The sequence below is a fragment of the Acomys russatus genome, chromosome 21, assembly GCF_903995435.1.
Source record: "Acomys russatus chromosome 21, mAcoRus1.1, whole genome shotgun sequence".
Classification (NCBI taxonomy): Eukaryota; Metazoa; Chordata; class Mammalia; order Rodentia; family Muridae; genus Acomys; species Acomys russatus.
The window spans coordinates 38,946,656-38,964,184 of record NC_067157.1 but is presented as its reverse complement, the minus strand read 5'-3'; the positions used below and the strand labels follow the sequence as shown (position 1 = coordinate 38,964,184).

The window sequence follows — 17,529 nt, the reverse complement described above, 5'->3', positions numbered from 1 at the left end:
GAGGATTCGCAGGGAAACATTTGTACAAGTGACATGATGCTGCGTGCCTGTGAACTCAGCAGTAGGGAAGTAGAGGGACGAGAATTAAACTTTCAAGGCCAGTGTTAGCTATCTAGGGAGTTTGAGACCAGCTTGGGCTTCATGATGCCCCGTCTCAGGGAAAAAAAAAAAAAAAAAAAAAAAAACCAAATCCTCAGTTTAAATTATCATTGAGTGTCAGCCAATTTCAGTTGAACATTGGGCTGTCACATCAGAAAGGGCTGCGTCAGTGTAAGATGGCTTCTCAAAGCACAGTGATCTAAAGCACCTCCCGAGCCTTTGCTCAGTCTGTTTGTCCTTTCTCCAAGATCAGTTTCCACAGGCTTCGTGCTCTGGTCCTCAAGAGGCGATTCGCAAAGTGTATGCAAAGCAGCTGGAAAGAGTGCCACTGGCAGCGCATACTCCATTGGTTGCCCAAGGAACCACTGACAGAAAGTAAGAAATTAAAATCAGAAACAAGACGTTAAGAAATAAGACCCAAGGCATTTAGAAGGAAGAACACAAATGTCAAGATGGCACAACAACTGAAGAGTGAAGGGGGCAGCAAATGCATGAAGGACTCCTTCAGCTGGCCCCAGGAGACAGCGATCTTCTGCCCCTTCAGATGCTATATTCCTGGATCGTTATGGAGATTCTACAAGAATCTTGTAATGAATTGAAATAAAATAACCAGATAAATAAGCAAATATGTAGGTTTCAGATGGTCATCTACATCCACATTAAAGACATAGAGACATTTCTTTTTTAAAATATTTTTTAATTATTAATTTATTCTTGTTACATCTCAATGGTTATCCCATCCCTTGTATCCTCCCATTCCTCCCTCCCTCCCTCCCATTTTCCCCTTACTCCCCTCCCCTATGACTGTGACTGAGGAGGACCTCCTCCCCCTGTATATGCTCATAGGGTATCAAGTCTCTTCTTGGTAGCCTGCTATCCTTCCTCTGAGTGCCACCAGGTCTCCCCCTCCAGAGAACATTTCTGACTAAAAAGATGGACAAGCATTTTTTGCATGTTAGTCCATATGATCTCAAATATTTTAGTACATGAATGTTAGTACCTTGTTCATTCTTAGATGTTCATTGGTGTTGCTCTACTCCCACCTGCCTTGTTTATATTTAAATTATCTTAAAATACATAGGATATACTTTTGGAGTACAAATCGTCATGTATATAGTTCTAATACAAAAGCATTTTGGATTATTATTTAGTACATAGCATACTTCTTTTCCACAAAACACAGCTTACTTTAAAGTCACCAAAAAAGTTCAGATAATAATTTTGCATATAGATCTGAAGATGTGTCTTCTTTCTTTTACATAGCTAATGTTGGATCATGTTTTATGTGGCTAATTATCCTTTCATAGATCATGATGATTTCCCTGGAGTATGACACATCTATTAAAAGTAGATATTTTAGCATACATACTAATTAGGAAAACTTAACACCAGTGCTAGCGTATACAGAGGCTCCACATAGCAAAGAAAACCAAGGTGGGCCTTGACCACTTAGACCCCAGTGATCCTCTGTCTTGGCCTCTTTTAGTAGCTGAGGCTACAGGCTTGTGGTACTATACATACTGAAAAATTGCTTTGAATATTGTGTAAATAGGCTAAGAAGTTGTTTGGGGTTACTCTGCTCTTCTTTGCAGAATTGTGTTGTCAGTGGTTATAGAACTTGGGAGTTTATTTTTGTCAGAGAGAGGAAGGAAGAGGTGAGAGGTCTTTTACTGTAGGTACACAATTAGGTCCTAGTGAAAAACCTGAAATAGGCAGTGTTGTCCTTACATTGACATCCTACCAGTTAGACTCGAATTGATTCACGGGACAGGAAGGACCTGGCTATTTAACTGTAGGTCTTATATTTTCGTCAAAACTACGTGCTCAAACTTGCCTCCTGAATCATTTCTTTTCCTTTCTGATCTGGCACCACAATGGTAGCTAAGAATAATCAAGTACCTGGCCTGATTCTGGCAATGGTCTAGGAAGGATACAGAAAGAACTTTGGTGTTGTTTGCATTCTCAGAGACTGTGCAAGCTTGCATCAGTGACGCATGCGCAAGGAACTCAATATCCCAAAAGACGGGAATGGAAGGGATAAAACAACTGCAAGTTCATAGATAAAGATCAAGACCAGTTACAGGAAGGAAGTGGGCTAGAGTCTATGAAAAATATAGGCCTTGAAGAATGGTTAACATCTTTGGAAGGAGAAATAGAGCTGGAAGATGGCATCCCTGGAAGAGAGAATATTATAGATAAAGTAGGATCACTTTATAGGGCTGAATAAGAGCTGGGGATTGTTGAAGTTCTTAGAGCACCTTTCACACTGACCGCTGTATGGTCTCCGTAGTATATAGCATCGGGGTCCTGCATGAAAAGAAGTGAGCAAGGTTCTGACCAGGGAATCATTTATAGCATAGGCTGGACTATTGAATACGCTGGTGGATCTTCATTGAAGGTCATTAAACTAAAAAAGGCCTTTTATGCCTCTGAACTTTGTGATTCTGACACTGAATTTCCTTGGGAAGAGGCAGCTGAGGAAGATACTATTGAAGGCCAGCCAGAGCGACTAGGAATTTCAGGAGGTTCAGGATAAGTTAACAGTACCCAATATAAATGAACTGACATGTTACTAGGCTTCAGATGTGTTCAGAATGACTCACTAAAGCCATCCAAGTAAAGGCCGAGGTGCTCTTGGGGAGTATTTAAGACTCATGCCAAACCAGACTTAGCATCTGCTTTCACCTTAGTTCTGTATTTGTTGTTTCTGTTTTACACAAAGGCCTCATTTCTCTGGTTTCTTATTTAATAATTATGCTTTATTAAATGGAGATCCCAACATCCTACTTCTGCTATGTGTGTCTGTCTCTGTCAACTGCTCTCCACCTAAACTTTGGCAAATATATGTCTGTAGATTGGTCCTGGGCTCATGATCGGTCTTTTGTTTATCACAGTTATCTATTTATTTTTGGTTTGTAGTCCTTGAAGATCCAGTTCATGAATCAGGAGCCTAAGAAGGTTTGTTGACATGTAGTTGGAGCAGGATAAGGATAAATGAAGATGGAATTATGAAGATGAACATGGAAATCCATCCACCCACCCATCTCCCCATTCATCCATGCACCCACCCTCTAGTCTGTCCGTCTGTCCATCCATCCATCCATCCATCCATCCATCCTCCCACCCACTCACTCACACACCCATCCACCCATCTATTCATCCATCTACCCACCCATCCACCCATTCATCTTCCTACCCACTCACTCACCTACTGATTCATCCTCCTACCCATCCACTTATCCACTCATCCATCCATCCCTCCATCCATCAAACCATCCATCCATCCATGGTTTATTGTGTAGTGCTGAGATGAGGCACCTATTCTGTGTGGTTTTCCTTTCTGGTCCTGCCTTTATTGCTTCTATCTTTCTTCTGTCAACCTCTCTTCAAAGGTTTACAATTTCTGCATGACAGCCGGTTGTCCCCAGGGGTGATAGCAAGGCCTCTGATAGTGTTTGCAGCAGCTGGTTTCATTTTTGGTTTTCGTCAGGTGTTTGTAAGTTGAGAACTGCCTGTATTTGAACAATGTGATTTGGTGGTGTGTTTGGCCTCGCATGGAGCTAGTGGATGTGGCAAAGGATAAAACGAGCAGCCTTTAACGTCACATTCTTCTGTAAGCTTTAAAAGCATGGGTGTGGATGAATGGCTTGAAGGAGATGGCTGTGTGGTCTAACATCCAGGCAGATTTGAGTTTTGCTTGGTTTAGAGGACTGGCCATTTGATGAACTCTCAAATGGGATAGCTATGGTTTTATGGAATTAACAGGTTGTTGCATTGAGGGATGGGAGGTCAATGTATGCTCCAGTCTCTCATATAGGAGAGGTAACATTTTGAAAGACAGTGGAAGGTTGCTGTTCTTTAAATGATTTTGAAAGACAGTCTGCATTAGGAATAGTATAAGCAAGCATGGTTATTGAGAGTGTTTAGTTAAGTTAATTTTAATAGTCATGAAGGAAGAAGAGTGATCCCAACAGTGCATGTGACACAAAGCCTACTACTGTTAACACAGATCCAAAGATATGAGAACATGGGTTGTCAATGGTTACTTGACTGATAAAACAGAGCATGAGGGTGTTGGGTACCACCTGTGAAACACGTTGACTGAGCAGCCTTTAAAGGTGGAGATAGTTATCCACCCCCAGCAGAGTGTTACAGGGATGGTTGATTCTTTCCTAGTAGTGGAAGCTTGCGAGTATGAGTGAAGTTCTGATTCCTTCCTCTCCTCTTGGGCAAGAGAGGACTGTGTTGGACTCTGACCATGCAATCCAGTTTCACTGGGTTGTCTTATTTTAATTTTGGAAGAAATATGTGAGCTAAAATCCATATCAAGTTAAGATTTCTACCCTAGCACACTGATATGAAATTAACTTTTTGTTAATTTCATATCAGTGTGCTTAAAAAATAATGTGTGGAATGAAATAATCACATCCATCTACTGTTTTTCTTATGTGTTTTCTTTGGCTTTTTAGCACTGAGTGTGCTATTGTTCACATTTCTAGGGAAATACAAATTATAAACGAAAGTGTATATGACACTCAAACCCCTTTTCTCAGCCAGTTTTTTCCAAAGTGTTAGGTATGGAGTTTTCTGGAAATGACTCTTAAGGGAATGAATGAGATCATATTGAAGATAATTAGTTCAACACGTGGAAACAGAAGTGGGGACTGTATGTCCCTATTCTGCTTATTTATTTTTTCCTGTCATTTGGGGGTACTTGTCAAATACTAGTTGAAGTTCAGAGTTTGAACGTCTAAAAACTTCTAGAAATTCAACTCTCATCCTGATACAACGTTTCGTATTTGTTTGTGGCCCTTGGAGAGTGAGTTTGCCCTGATGTGTAACTACCGGCAGGCTTTCTATCTGCTCCTTAGACAATTAGCAAAACAACTGATGACGTTTAGGCCACTTCCCATAGAACAGGTCTTCCAAACCACAAACTGCTGCCATGATATGCATCAACATTGGTGCTTCCTCCTTAGTTTTGTTACAGTGAAACGAGGGGAGAGAGAAATATGTAGGAGATAAGTATTGTGGACTCTAAGAAGGCATTGAAAGTGATGGAACCTTTAAAAAGAAAACACAGTGCAAAAGAGTCCCTACCACACTGGTTCTTTGCCTTCTAGCAAGTTTTGAAATCACTTATCAGAATCCCTGAGTGATGTTGGGATGCCCTTGACTCAGCTCTCCTGGCTGAGGACTCCATAAAGTGAAGTCTCAGAGTGAACACTGTATCCCGGAGGTTATGTGCTTTACCTCAGGTGTCTTGAATTCACTCCCGGCAAAGAAGCTCTTGAGCCCATGAGCGTTGTTATCATTACTGGTAGATGAGAGCAGGAGCCATGGCTTTAATGTCCACACTTGGTTACCGGCAAGGGAAGGACAGATTTGTAGGAAGTATGCTCTCTGGCCTGAACAACATTGATTTTTCAAATTATTGTTTGATGCACCCTTAATGTGTTGGCGTAGAGTGGTTAATATCTAAAGTCTTAAGTCACATGTCTGGGGGATATATTGCACAGTCTTGTAAGTTATATGTTATAGAAGGAGCTGACTCTTTGCTGCTCCCATTAAGGGATCATTAGAAGTTCCGTGTAAGTTTGGTGGCTTAGCAGTTAGGTATTCAAGATTGTCTGTTCTCATTGATGACATCCTGTTTCATTGCACGTATTTGTTATTTTATTCATCAGTATCCCACCTGTCTTGTGTGCTCTGTTGCTGTCACTCAGGGAACGCCCATTTTCAAACAGTAGCTCTAGCTAGGGTGCTCAGAAGGTCTTGAACCATTGTAATGTTAGCAGGGTGATGCCATTGAAAGAGAGTGTGGACCTATTTAAATAGACACTAGATCCATCTATTTAAGGTGCATTGTCCCTATTCATGAAATAGGCTTATTGTTTGTGGTCCAGCAATCAAACAAACAACAAAAACTGGTGTGTAGCACTTGAAGATGTTATTCTGGGCTGATTTGAAGTCATTAAAATAAGAGAAAAAAACTTACCATGTAACAAAATTCATCAAGTCACCATTGAGAAAGGCTGACCTAAAACTGGAGAATTGAGAGATGGCCGTGTAAGCTTGAGATCACGAGTTCAAATCTCTACCATCAATATAAAACCTTGGTATGGAGACATGCACCTGTAACCCCAGACCTGGTAGGGTAGAGACAGGAGGATCCCTGGGGTTCCTTGGCCTGCCATTCTAGCTAAAATAGTGAACTCAAGGTTCATCAAAAGACCCTTTCTTGGAAAAAGTTTTAAGTGGAGAGAGAGGGCGGGGAATAAGACACCTGTTAGATTTCTGGGTTTCACAAGTGCATCCATGGATGAGCAAACATATGTACATGTATACAATTACACTACCTACAAATAGAAAGAACAAAAGAAAGGAAAGAAAAATAGTGAGTCTTGTTGATTTGGATGGCTGGTTAACTCACTTGAAGAATTTAGTTTGCCTAAAAGTTTATTCAGTATTAATTAGGCATTCATTTATAGTGTGACACATGATAGCATAATTATATACCATGATGTACTCCACTCAATTTGTATAGGAATGGCCATTTTGAAGAATATTGGCCAGGAAATTTATAGACTCAAGTTATGGGTTGAGTGGAGGATAATAGATTTTGTGAGGGGGATGTCACATTATTACACCTGTGCCCTGGTGACATTGATCACCAGGTTGAGATAGAGGCATTCTTCCCCGCTATAAAGTTACTACATATTTTCTGCCAAGCAACATGCTTAATTGTGTAAAAATGATGTTTTCTCTCTTGAGATGTTTGTGCAGAGGTGGGACATTTATCAGTATATTTTATTGGTTAATCTCAATCTGGACTCACAGATACCTGTTTTATTCTTTAGGTTATCATCCAACGCCATCACCATTTATCGCATTGCTTTTTAAGTATTTCCTTTCCCTCTTCTATCCATCCCTTCCTCCCTCCCTCCTCGTCTCCCCCTGTCCCTCCCTCTGTTCCTCCCTCTGTCCCTCCCTCTCTGTTTCTTTCACACAAGGTTTCACTGTGTCTCTGGCTGGCCTGGAACTCTGTGTGTAGTTCAGATTGGTCTTGAATTCACAGAGAGCCTCCTGCCTCTGCCTCCCAAGCACTGGGATTAAAGGTGTGCGGCCAGCATACCTGGCATCCTAAGATGTTTTCTGAGTTAAAATTTTTTGTTTTGTGGAGCACTGTGGTACTCCACCATAGCTTGACAGAGCAGGTGTTCTCTGACACTCCTCCTCCTTCCTCCACGTGTTTATGCTCTCGCAATTCAAACCTAGAGATTCCGTTTTCACAGCCACATTTTAATGTATGCACTGTAGATGAAGCAATTATAATATCAAACTTCTTGTCAGCAGATTGGTGAATTTACCTGAGACTCAAGATTATGAGAAGCTGTGACTAGGACCAGAAGCAGATGTCCAGGTAGGAAACCCAAACTTGATTTCCTTAACTCTTTTGAGCTTACTTTTGCAGAAGTCACAGTGCTAAGCCTAAAAAGGAGGGGTGGTAGAAGCACTATTTGTGCAAGGAAATCACTCTCCTCCTTTTCCAGATTCTGTTACTTAGCTTCCAAAGTGCTGGATAGTAGCTGAACTTTGAAATAGTCCAAAAAGGACTTGCAGATATATATATGTATATTTGAAAATTTATTCTAGACATTATTTTGATTCTGGAAACCTACTCAAAAAGTCATTATCACAATATAAATAATATTTAGATTTATCATGTCAGAGATCATAGCTACCGGTTATGAGATGTTTGCTATGTATCTCAATAGCTTATTAAATATGGATTTATTTATATTTTCATTTCTCACAAACTTCCCTGGAATTTGTAAAGTAATAAACACCTTCTACTAGAAAGGGTAGGGCTGGGGGAAGCTCATGTACCACACATACATAAGGATGCTAGAAAAGTGCAAATCAATCCACCAGCTGTTTTTATGGTGGTGATCATACGAAGTTGAGAAATATGAAGTTGAGAAACACGAAGTCAAGAGAAAACCTGAAATGCAAGTGCAGTTATTGCTCACAGTGACTCGTACCTTTGCTGTAGGTGTTTAAAAGCAGGATGACGCTTCTAGATAAACGACAGAGGTTTCAGCTGCATGGGAACATCTAGTCTGTCAGGAGATGTGTATACAAATGCATTCAAAGCACGGTGCTGGGGGAGGGGGGAAGTTTGTGGGAGAGAAAGCTGGCTCAGTTCTGATCACAGTGTGTGTGTGTGTGTGTGTGTGTGTGTGTGTGTGTGTGTGTCTGTCTGTCTGTCTGTCTGTCTGTCTGTCTATCTGTCTTGATCAGGTCTGGTAGCCCACAGATGTCCTAGAATAGGGTCTTCCATATTTGCAAGCCTTGCCATTCTCCTCTGCCTCTTCTCTCGTTCCAACAGAGGAGAATCAAGGAGGGACAGTTCATGCAGGTTCCTGCAAGAAAACTGCTCTTCTTCCCTCTGGTAATGCCAGTATGGGTACCGCTTTTCTGGATGTCTTGGAGGGAAGGGCATTTGGGTGATGATTTCCTGTCTCATTCTAAAGAGCACTGTTAAATGGTAGCTTTACATGCATAGGGTCTACTGACCCCTGCGTTTGGTTTTCTCCTTTGTGGCAATGGGCATGCACTCTGAATCTGCTGCCTTTTACTAAAATGACAAGTGTCTGTGGAGTGGTGAGCTGAGTAAAACTGCAGTATTCTCCTGGCCTCTCATGCAAATCAGATGCTATTTCTTCTCTCACTGCTTCTCTCAGCCACCCCCACCACCATCCCAGCTGCCGTTTGCTTCATTTCTTCATCAGGATAGATGGCACGACTTCTTCACTGTTGACCTGTCCACATTCCTGGCCAATCCGGGATAGAAAGAAGAGGCATTCTGCTCTTTGCTAGTTGCTTTGAGAATAACCTTATCAGGTCTCAGACCGCTTTTGTTCTGTGGAAAACTTGAGCTAAGGTTCAGAGGTTAGGATAAAAAAGATAGCCTATTCTATACAGAACCCCCACCCCACCCCCGAGATAGTCATGCTATGTAACTCAAGCAGGACTGGAATTTGAAATCTCTCGAGATCCTCTTGCCTCAGCATCTCAAGTGTATCACCACTTTCAGCCCTAAATGGATCTTTACTATTTTCTCTCCTCCATTTTAACTTCAGACCAGAATCTTGAATGGTCCAGAGTAGAAGGAGCAGAAGTGAGGGTGAAAGGGGGTGGCAGGATGCTCTGAGGATGCTTCTGCAGGAGCCAGATGTTGTTTTCACCTCTTACTTGAAGGTACTTGCTAGCAGATTCACAAAGAGGGTTGTGAATCAACATTGTTTCCTTTGTGAACATTCTTGTTGGACTTACTTTAAAAAGAGACGAGGAATTCGGACAGGCCTCCATTTGTAGAGTTCTCCAGAACCCTGTAAAGGTAGTGTGTGCCTTGGAATATATAAACAGTGGATTTCCTGAGCCAGCTGCCATATTATGGGAGGGGTTGAGGTTTGACTGACAGATTCGAACTTCATGTGCACACAGCTGCAGCCGTGCACAGACATGCAGCCACACATGTGAACATACATGCATACACACAGACATGCCTAGTACATGCACATATGTATGAAAAGAGGAAGGAAAAGCCAGGCATGGTGGCATACATCTGTAATCCTAGCAGTGGGGATGAAGATATCTGAAGCTCATTGGCCAAATACTCTTGCTCTGGATTCAGTGAGAGACCCTGCCTCAAAAGTAAGGTGGATTGCAACATAGGAAGACACCTAATATCAGGCTATGGCCTCTCCATGTATGTATACACATGTGCATACATTCATGAACATGTGTATACAGATACAATACACATAGAAATAAAGATAAAAAGAAATTTGCTGCAATGGGCTATTTATACATATATAATTGGTTTCATTTATTAATTCATTTGTTCAAGTATTTTTGGTTAGATGTTGTATGCTGGCCAAGGCATGCAATAAAGACAAATATGTACCTGCCCCAAGACCTAATATACTGTGAGTGAGAATTGCATGTTACAGAAGCAAGTAGACAAAAGAAAACAAAACAAAACACAACAACCACACGTAATACATTCTGAAAGTGCTGGCACACAGAGCACTGAGGCAGGAAGGCAGCAAGGCAGTTCTCAGGGTGAGCAGCACATGCGCACATGGTTGGATGGCGGAGTGGATGGAGAAGGAATGGAGACACAAGGAAGGAGGCTTGAGGGAGAGCTCGCCTGTGACTCTGTCCATCATGGTGTGTTGTAATGGTGGCTGTGAGGACTCGGGTAGTGTCTGAATTTGGGATTTGGGAGATACGGCGTGCAGGCCATTACAGTCTTCCTTCACGGAAACGTAGAACTTAGGGTCTGGACCAATGCTATGGTGTCAAGAGCAATGTAGACCGGATGGGCTGTCAGGCTTAGGAGACAGCACCGCGTGACTGAGCAGAGTCTGTGTGAAGAGTAGGAAAGAGAAGGTAGTCCCAGGAATGCAGTTTAGGTGACAGGGAAGTGCAGTGGTGAGACTGCCAAGGACAAGGAAGACAGGCAGGCCTTTGAGGAAAGCAGTGGCCCACGCTGTCCATTTGGTGAATCGGTGCTCTCAGTCTGTGGAAAGGTGTGGCTTCGCATTGCTAATAACCTGATTTCCACTTTGTTTCCCCAACTGCCTCCTGTGTACTGGTATGGTCTGTTACTTTACCTCAGGTAGCCTCAGTTTCCTGTTCTCTAAAGTGGGAGTGATAACTGCCAGCTGCTTGTGAGAGGTGAAAGTCACAATTTATATAAATTTCTGGACTCAAAGCCAGTTCTTCCTCCAAGAGCTGATTATTATTACTACAGTGCTTTCAGGTACATTCCAAGCTCTAGAGCCCAGCAGAGAGGCTGAAGACATAGACTTAGCAATTAGGAGAACAGGACTGGCCAGAAGTAGCTAAGATGGACTCTCTCAGGAGTACTTGTTAAGAGTCAGTATGTACAAGATGACAGAGACTTAGTCCTTGGCCACAGAATCTCAGTGTCTGCTGTGTAAGACATAGGTGGACTCAAAGAGTTCTAGAGAGATGATCAGGACAAATCAAATCTAGGTTTGTGTGTGTGTGTGTGTGTGTGTGTGTGTGTGTGTGTGTGTGTGTGTGTAATAAAACATGGACAGGAAGGAATGTTAGTCATTTTAAAAATTGAGTGAGCATCAGTTTTAGCAAAATCTAGAGTGTTCTTAGCATTCTAAGGGTACCCTCTTGCCCCTTTTAGTCTCTGCAGAAGCCCAAGGCAGCTAAATCCTGACTTTGGACACCATCTCTCTCAGTTCTGCCTATTTTTGTAATTGATAGCTTTGAGATCATATGCTTTGCTTTTTCGTGCATCTGGCTTATTTCACTCAGTACATGTTAATGAGATTAATTCACAATTTATGCACCAGCCACTCGCTCTCATGGCAGTGTTGATTCCATTGCATGAAGGTCATTTAGCCATTTTACCATGCATGAATTTGGGTTCTTTGTACAACGAACAGTTGTTCTCTGCACACCAGAATACACATCTGTAGGGTGTAGCCTAGGGGTGGAGTTACTGCATCAAGAACTTGTGTGCATCAATTCTAGTACCTTTTTCCACTTGCTGTTTGTTTGTTTTGTTTTGTTTTGTTTCGTTTTCAAGACAGGGTTTCTCTGTGTAACAGCTCTGGCTGTCCAAGAACTTGCTCTGTAGACCAGGCTGGCCTCGAACTCATGGAGATCCGCCTGCCTCTGCCTCCCAAGTGCTGGAATTAAAGGTATACACCACCACTGCATGGCTCCATTTGCCTTTTTAAAGGGGTATGTGTCAATTTATTCCCTTTTCAGCACTACATATGGAATCCAATTGCCCCACTCTGATACAGTCCTTCTGGCCATCTGATGAGTGTGTATAGATATAGACTGAGATTTTCTTCTTTCCGTGTGTGGTTTTTGAAGTTGAGACCTTTTTATACATTTTTGCTATTGGCTGCACTTTTTTAGTAATGAGCCTGCTGAAGTATTTGTCACTTTTGGTCTTTCTTCCTTTTGGAGCATCTCCATTAAACAAGAGAACTATTATTGAGGACTCACCAAAAACTGGAATTCCAGGAGAACAGCAGCTATGCCTTACTCTCTCCTGAAGTTTGTGATTTCGAAGGACTGGCTATGCATAGGAAGGGTGAGATGTTAGACAGTGGGAGATGGAGAAGTCAGGAAACACTTCTACATAGATGGGAGCCTATTTATACATGCTGATAAGGGGGAGTCTTTGGAAAGGGACAGTTAGGAATTTTAAGGAAAAAATGGCAACCAAATAGTCAGAATCCTGGAATGGCCACTGTGCTATGATCTTAGGGACCATAACTTGACACTTATGGTCAAACTCTCTGAAAACATAAGATTTGGAGGTTGGTCCTGCAGATGATGTAGGCTTGTCCTAGACACAACTTTGAGGCGCCTACTGTGGAGCATGATGTTTTGGAAGAAAGCTGTAGGCTTGGGTACCAGTAGCCAATGGCATTTAGGCCAAGGAACAAATTAAATAACCAGAAAGTAAAATACAAAAAGACAAAAGAGGAGTAAATAAGATGGAGGAGGGTAATAAAAGAATTAAGAATTTAAGGCCTTAGAAAAGTTCCTTCATACTTCTGCTTTGTAAAATGGACATTTCAGTGGATACTAGATGGACTTATGTTGGGTTAGTTTAAAAGTATGGCCTAATAAATGTTTATTATTAGAGTGGTATTTTCTATCTCACTAACAGTGAAAATACAGATACTAGTTATGTTTAATTAGAACAAGACTTTACCTGGGGCATGGCAGATATTAACCTTCTAAACTGTGTTTACCTCCCAGCCCCATCTCAGGTTACCTCCCATCCATGATCCCAAAACACTTCTTAATGTTCTCCATCTCTCCATCCATGCTGATCCAACCATGTTTTCTTTCCCTCGCTAACCCATGGTGCCATTCTGTTTCTTTCTCCCCCATCCTGTCTTCCTCTTCCTTCTCTTCCTCCCTTGTGGTCTCTCTCTCCCAAGATCCTCTCTGTCCTCAAAGCCTGAGAACCATAGTCATGCCGATCCCATTTACCTGACCAGGTGTGTGGGCTTTTTATTGCTTAAACAGGAATGAGTTTTTAGACAAGGTTACAAACATTTTGCGGTATGGGAGTGTACTCATTTGGGTATCAACCACATCTTGGGAGCCAATAATTATCATTAGAATACAAAGCACCAGACCAACCCCCGACAGACTTAAAATGATTTAAAGACAACAAATTAAAAATAAAAGGGTATAAGATTGTACGGGGTGGGGGGGGAACAAGGTGCTGTTAATGACAAGATAAACTGGCTATAAAGTCAATCTTTGAATCATTAAAATCAAAATGTAACTTTAAATTTTATTTTTTCCAACAACTTTTTAAATTGCTAAAGATGAATGTGCTCCAACTTATGCTTTTGGTCATGGAACACGATTGTTGTGAGTATCGATTTGGATTGGTTTATATGCTCTAGAATACTAAGTTGTGATTGATGCAGACCATTATCAATATGAGTTCAAGTCAGCTCCTGGGTACTTGCGAAGATTCAGGGAGATCTGAGGGCAATGTCTGGTGTTCAGTCATGAGGACAGGGTAGGAGAATTGTTACAACATGTACCCTGTGTGAATACTGTCATCTCTAGAGCTCAAACTACTACCCTACTACTTACCAGCTATACCCTTGGGAAAGCTAACTTAAGACAGTTTTCTCCTCTGTAAAATAAATAGGAGAAGTAACAGTGTTTACTCAGAATTGTTCCAGAGATAAACTAAGTAAAATAAAATATGTGGAACAATACAAACTACACTGTGCCAACTCCATAAATGCCATCATGAAACATAGCTTATATTGTCATATCATCTATTGAAAGTACATACAATTTTAATTAGTCTATTCCTGAATGGAATATATATATATGTATATATATATGTATATATATATATGTACATGTATATATGTATGTATACACACATGCACACACACACACATATATACATATACAACTGTTAAGGTATAGTTCTTTTGAGCTTTATTCAGTTAAAAATCACTGGGCACTTATTCTTTCATGCATAAAATGTGCTCAGTGCTATAAAATTATGCTCAAGACAATGCTTCTGCTTTGCGAATGGGATGCTATCCTATTAATCAGTTTTCTTTAGGTCATACTTGAGATAAGCTGAGAAATAGCTGAGAAGCTAATTGAAAGTAGATTTCATCACAGGTGAAAGACAGAGACACTAAGGACCAGGGTGGGAGTGGAGAGGCTGGCCACATTACTTCAGAAAGCTGCTGCTGCACTGCCCAGAGATGCGGGTAATAAAACAGATGGGACAGATAGGTATAATATCAGAAAATCCAGTATTGAAGGGATGGTGCTAGCACCAGTGATTTGAATTGTATGCAGCTGATATACTGTAGAGCTGATTTCCTCACCTGAGAAACAGGCTCAGTGCCACCTTGCTTAGATGTCAGGAAGACTAAATCAACAGTTATTTGCAAAGTTGCTTTATGAACTATAAGGTGCTATGCATCTCTGTAGTTTGGCATGGTTTCCATGATCTTCTATTTGCATAGCTGAAGACTGATGGCTCAGCAATGAACACTTAACAATAATGTATTTTTAATAGGATTACAAGGAACCTTATTCTCTGTAGAGTAACTTCTAGTCTGATAATGGATGGTTAACTTCCTGCAGAGATTAGACCAAAAAGGGGGGAAATGTGGGTGGAAGGTAGACTAGAGTTTGGAAGGTTAACGGGCTGAGTTAAGGGTACAGTTAACTGGTGTGGAACAGAGCCAGGCCTGAGGTAATTGTGCAGCCCCCCCCCCAAGTCCTTCCTTTATTATTCTTCACTTGAGAGGAGGGATGGAGTTGACAGTTCAGGCTTTGAAGTTAGACCCAAGTTAAGAGCCCCCTGCTCTTCTGAGCTTCGGTTCTCTCACCTCCAAAGGAGAGTCAGTGCTTGCCTGATTAAGTTCTGAGAGTTAGAGATGATCCTGCAAAGCACCCCTACCCCCAACTAGCAGCAGATTCTCCTGATTGCTCATTGTCAGATTTCAAGGCAAACCGAATCCTACACCTGCTGAGTAGGAAGATGGAGAGCCCAGGTACCAGCAACACTTTCACTGAGGGCATTCTGTGTTCCTGGCTCCAGTCCCAAACATTACACGTATATTGGTCTCATTGAATCCCGAAAAGTAGCCGATGAACTATGGTGCCATTGATTCCCACTGAACTTCTGTCTGTGGCGCCATATTGGGCAAGGTCACCAGCAGATTTGCAATCCTTGTCATTTACGACTCGATCTCACTTCCCTTACTCCTGGATTATTCCTGCTCCTTCATGGTCAGTATAGGGATGGGGGATGGATGAGGGAAGGACCAATTGTTTACTAGAGTTGGTTTTTTGAGTGGGTATTTGCTCTTGGAATCAGCACACTATTTCTATTGAGAGAGTATGTGTGTGTGGTGAAAGAGAGCTGCACTCATTGGCTACCCTTTTTTTTCCTTTTTAAATAATATTTTAAATTTATAACTCAAAAATGTATGTATGTATGCAATGTATCTCAATCATAGCCACACCCAGTCCCTCCCTCTGGCCCATCCTAGGCTCCATCCTGACACATCTTCCACCTAACTTAATATTCCCATCACAAACAACAAACAAGCCATGAAGCCCAATCAGTGCTGTCCAGATGTGCACAAGTGTGGAGTTAGTCACTGGGGCACAGACGGTGTATCACTAGCAACTTTCTAAAGGAAAGTGACTCTTGCTTTCTGCCGTCGTCACCTGCCATTGCTCCTGTGGTAGCTAGCTTTCTGTTGCTATGATAAAAACAAAATAAAACAAACAAACAAATAAACAAAAAAACCACAACAAGGACCACGTTGGGAAGAAAGGCTTGTTTGTTTGTTATCATCTTACAATTCCAGGTCACAATCCGTTGCTGAGGGAAGTCAGGGTGGGAACTTAAGGTTGGAACTTGGTGGAAATGAGGCAGAGACCATGGGGGAACACTTACTTATTGCCTTGCTTATCTTGCTTTCTTATACAACCCAGGCCCACTTGCCAGGGCATCACTACCAGTAGTGGGCTGGGCCTTCTGACATCAACCATGAATCAAGAAAATACCCTCCCCAACCACATGCACCACATTGTCACAGACAATCTGATGGAGGCAATTCCTTAATTTAGGCGCCTTCTTCCCAGGTGACTTTAATCTGTGTCAAGTTGACATAACAAAACAAAACAAACCTCTCCCCCAGCAGTGCTCCTGAGGTAAGGGTAGATCCTGGGAAGCCCCTACCCTCCCTCCTTACTCCATGCTGGAATTTTATCTGACTTGATCTTGTACAAGTCTTGTGTAGGTAACGATGCTTGCTGAGTCCATGTATGTAACAGCCATGTCGTGAGCTTTTGAGCATGTTATGAACTCTCATTGAACTTTGCCTTTTTGTACAATGCAATAATTATACTTCTTCTGAAAACCATACAGCCCATCCTGGCACCGTTTCCCACTCCAGTCTCTGCCCCTTACTCCTGTTTAAGTAGCTGACCTGCGCAGAGGACAAAGCCTTGGGCATAGCCTGCCATCTGTTTACACCTTAAGCCAATAGAATTCCTTGTTACTTACCATTTTCACATTTTAAAACAGCGAAGCTTCTCCACAAGACACATAGTTGATCCCTTTGCGAGGGCATTAGGACAGTCATACTGTATTCCTTCACGTTCATCTGCTCTTTGGTTTTTACCCTCATTAAAAAAAATGAGGAGAAGATTATGCCATTTCTCCTGTCATTATTTTGCCTCCCTTGTTCAGATAAGTGTTCTCAGGAACACAGTCCCTTTAAGAACCACAAGCCATCAGCAAAAATAACCCAGAACAGCTCAGGTTACTGCCAGGCACTAAAGACTGTTGAGGGAGTCAGGTTGCTCATGTCCAGCCTCCACTGTAGGGATGCCTGGCAGAGCAATCTCTGGGCCAACGGAAGCACTGTGTGTTGATTTGTGCTCACATGTCTCGGCCATTTACTGGGAGAGCCTCTACTGGACTTTTCTTCCTCTGGACCTGAGTGGGTTGCTTAAATTGCTTTATGTTCATTGTAGCCCTGCTCTAGAATCTGAGCCTAAGAGCTGCTATCTTCTGTAATCCGGGGTTTTGTACTATTTCATTGAAAACAGAAAAGAAAATGAGCAGAGCCCCTGAAAAGAAGCATCCCCTATGCTCAAGGTGAAAGTGTGGTAGAGAGGTTACATGAGGACATACCCTTGTCCCTGGACCCCAGAACCTGTCTGCACATGCCTGCTCCTCATGGGGGCTGGGAATAGCTAAGAAAGCAAAGAATAAATTGGTTCTAACATTCCATAAAGACCAAACAAACGGACAGACAGACAGAACCAACT

At 41.9% G+C, this 17,529-nt stretch overlaps 1 protein-coding gene across 8 annotated transcripts in view; it reads left to right on the top strand.

The window, feature by feature from the left end:
- The window catches only part of Hivep2 (HIVEP zinc finger 2), a 193,625-nt gene that overhangs the window by 34,245 nt on the left and 141,851 nt on the right, over positions 1 to 17,529 (top strand). For 5 of the 8 annotated variants that reach the window (XM_051164190.1, XM_051164195.1, XM_051164191.1 and 2 more), the window contains exon 2: positions 7,456 to 7,522. The exons of 2 other annotated variants lie outside the window; for them this stretch is intronic. The gene's annotated coding sequence lies outside the window, so the exon portion shown is untranslated. Of the gene's footprint in view, positions 1 to 7,452; positions 7,523 to 17,529 lie in introns of all 8 variants that reach the window. One more of the 8 variants, XM_051164194.1, reaches the window with a different exon arrangement.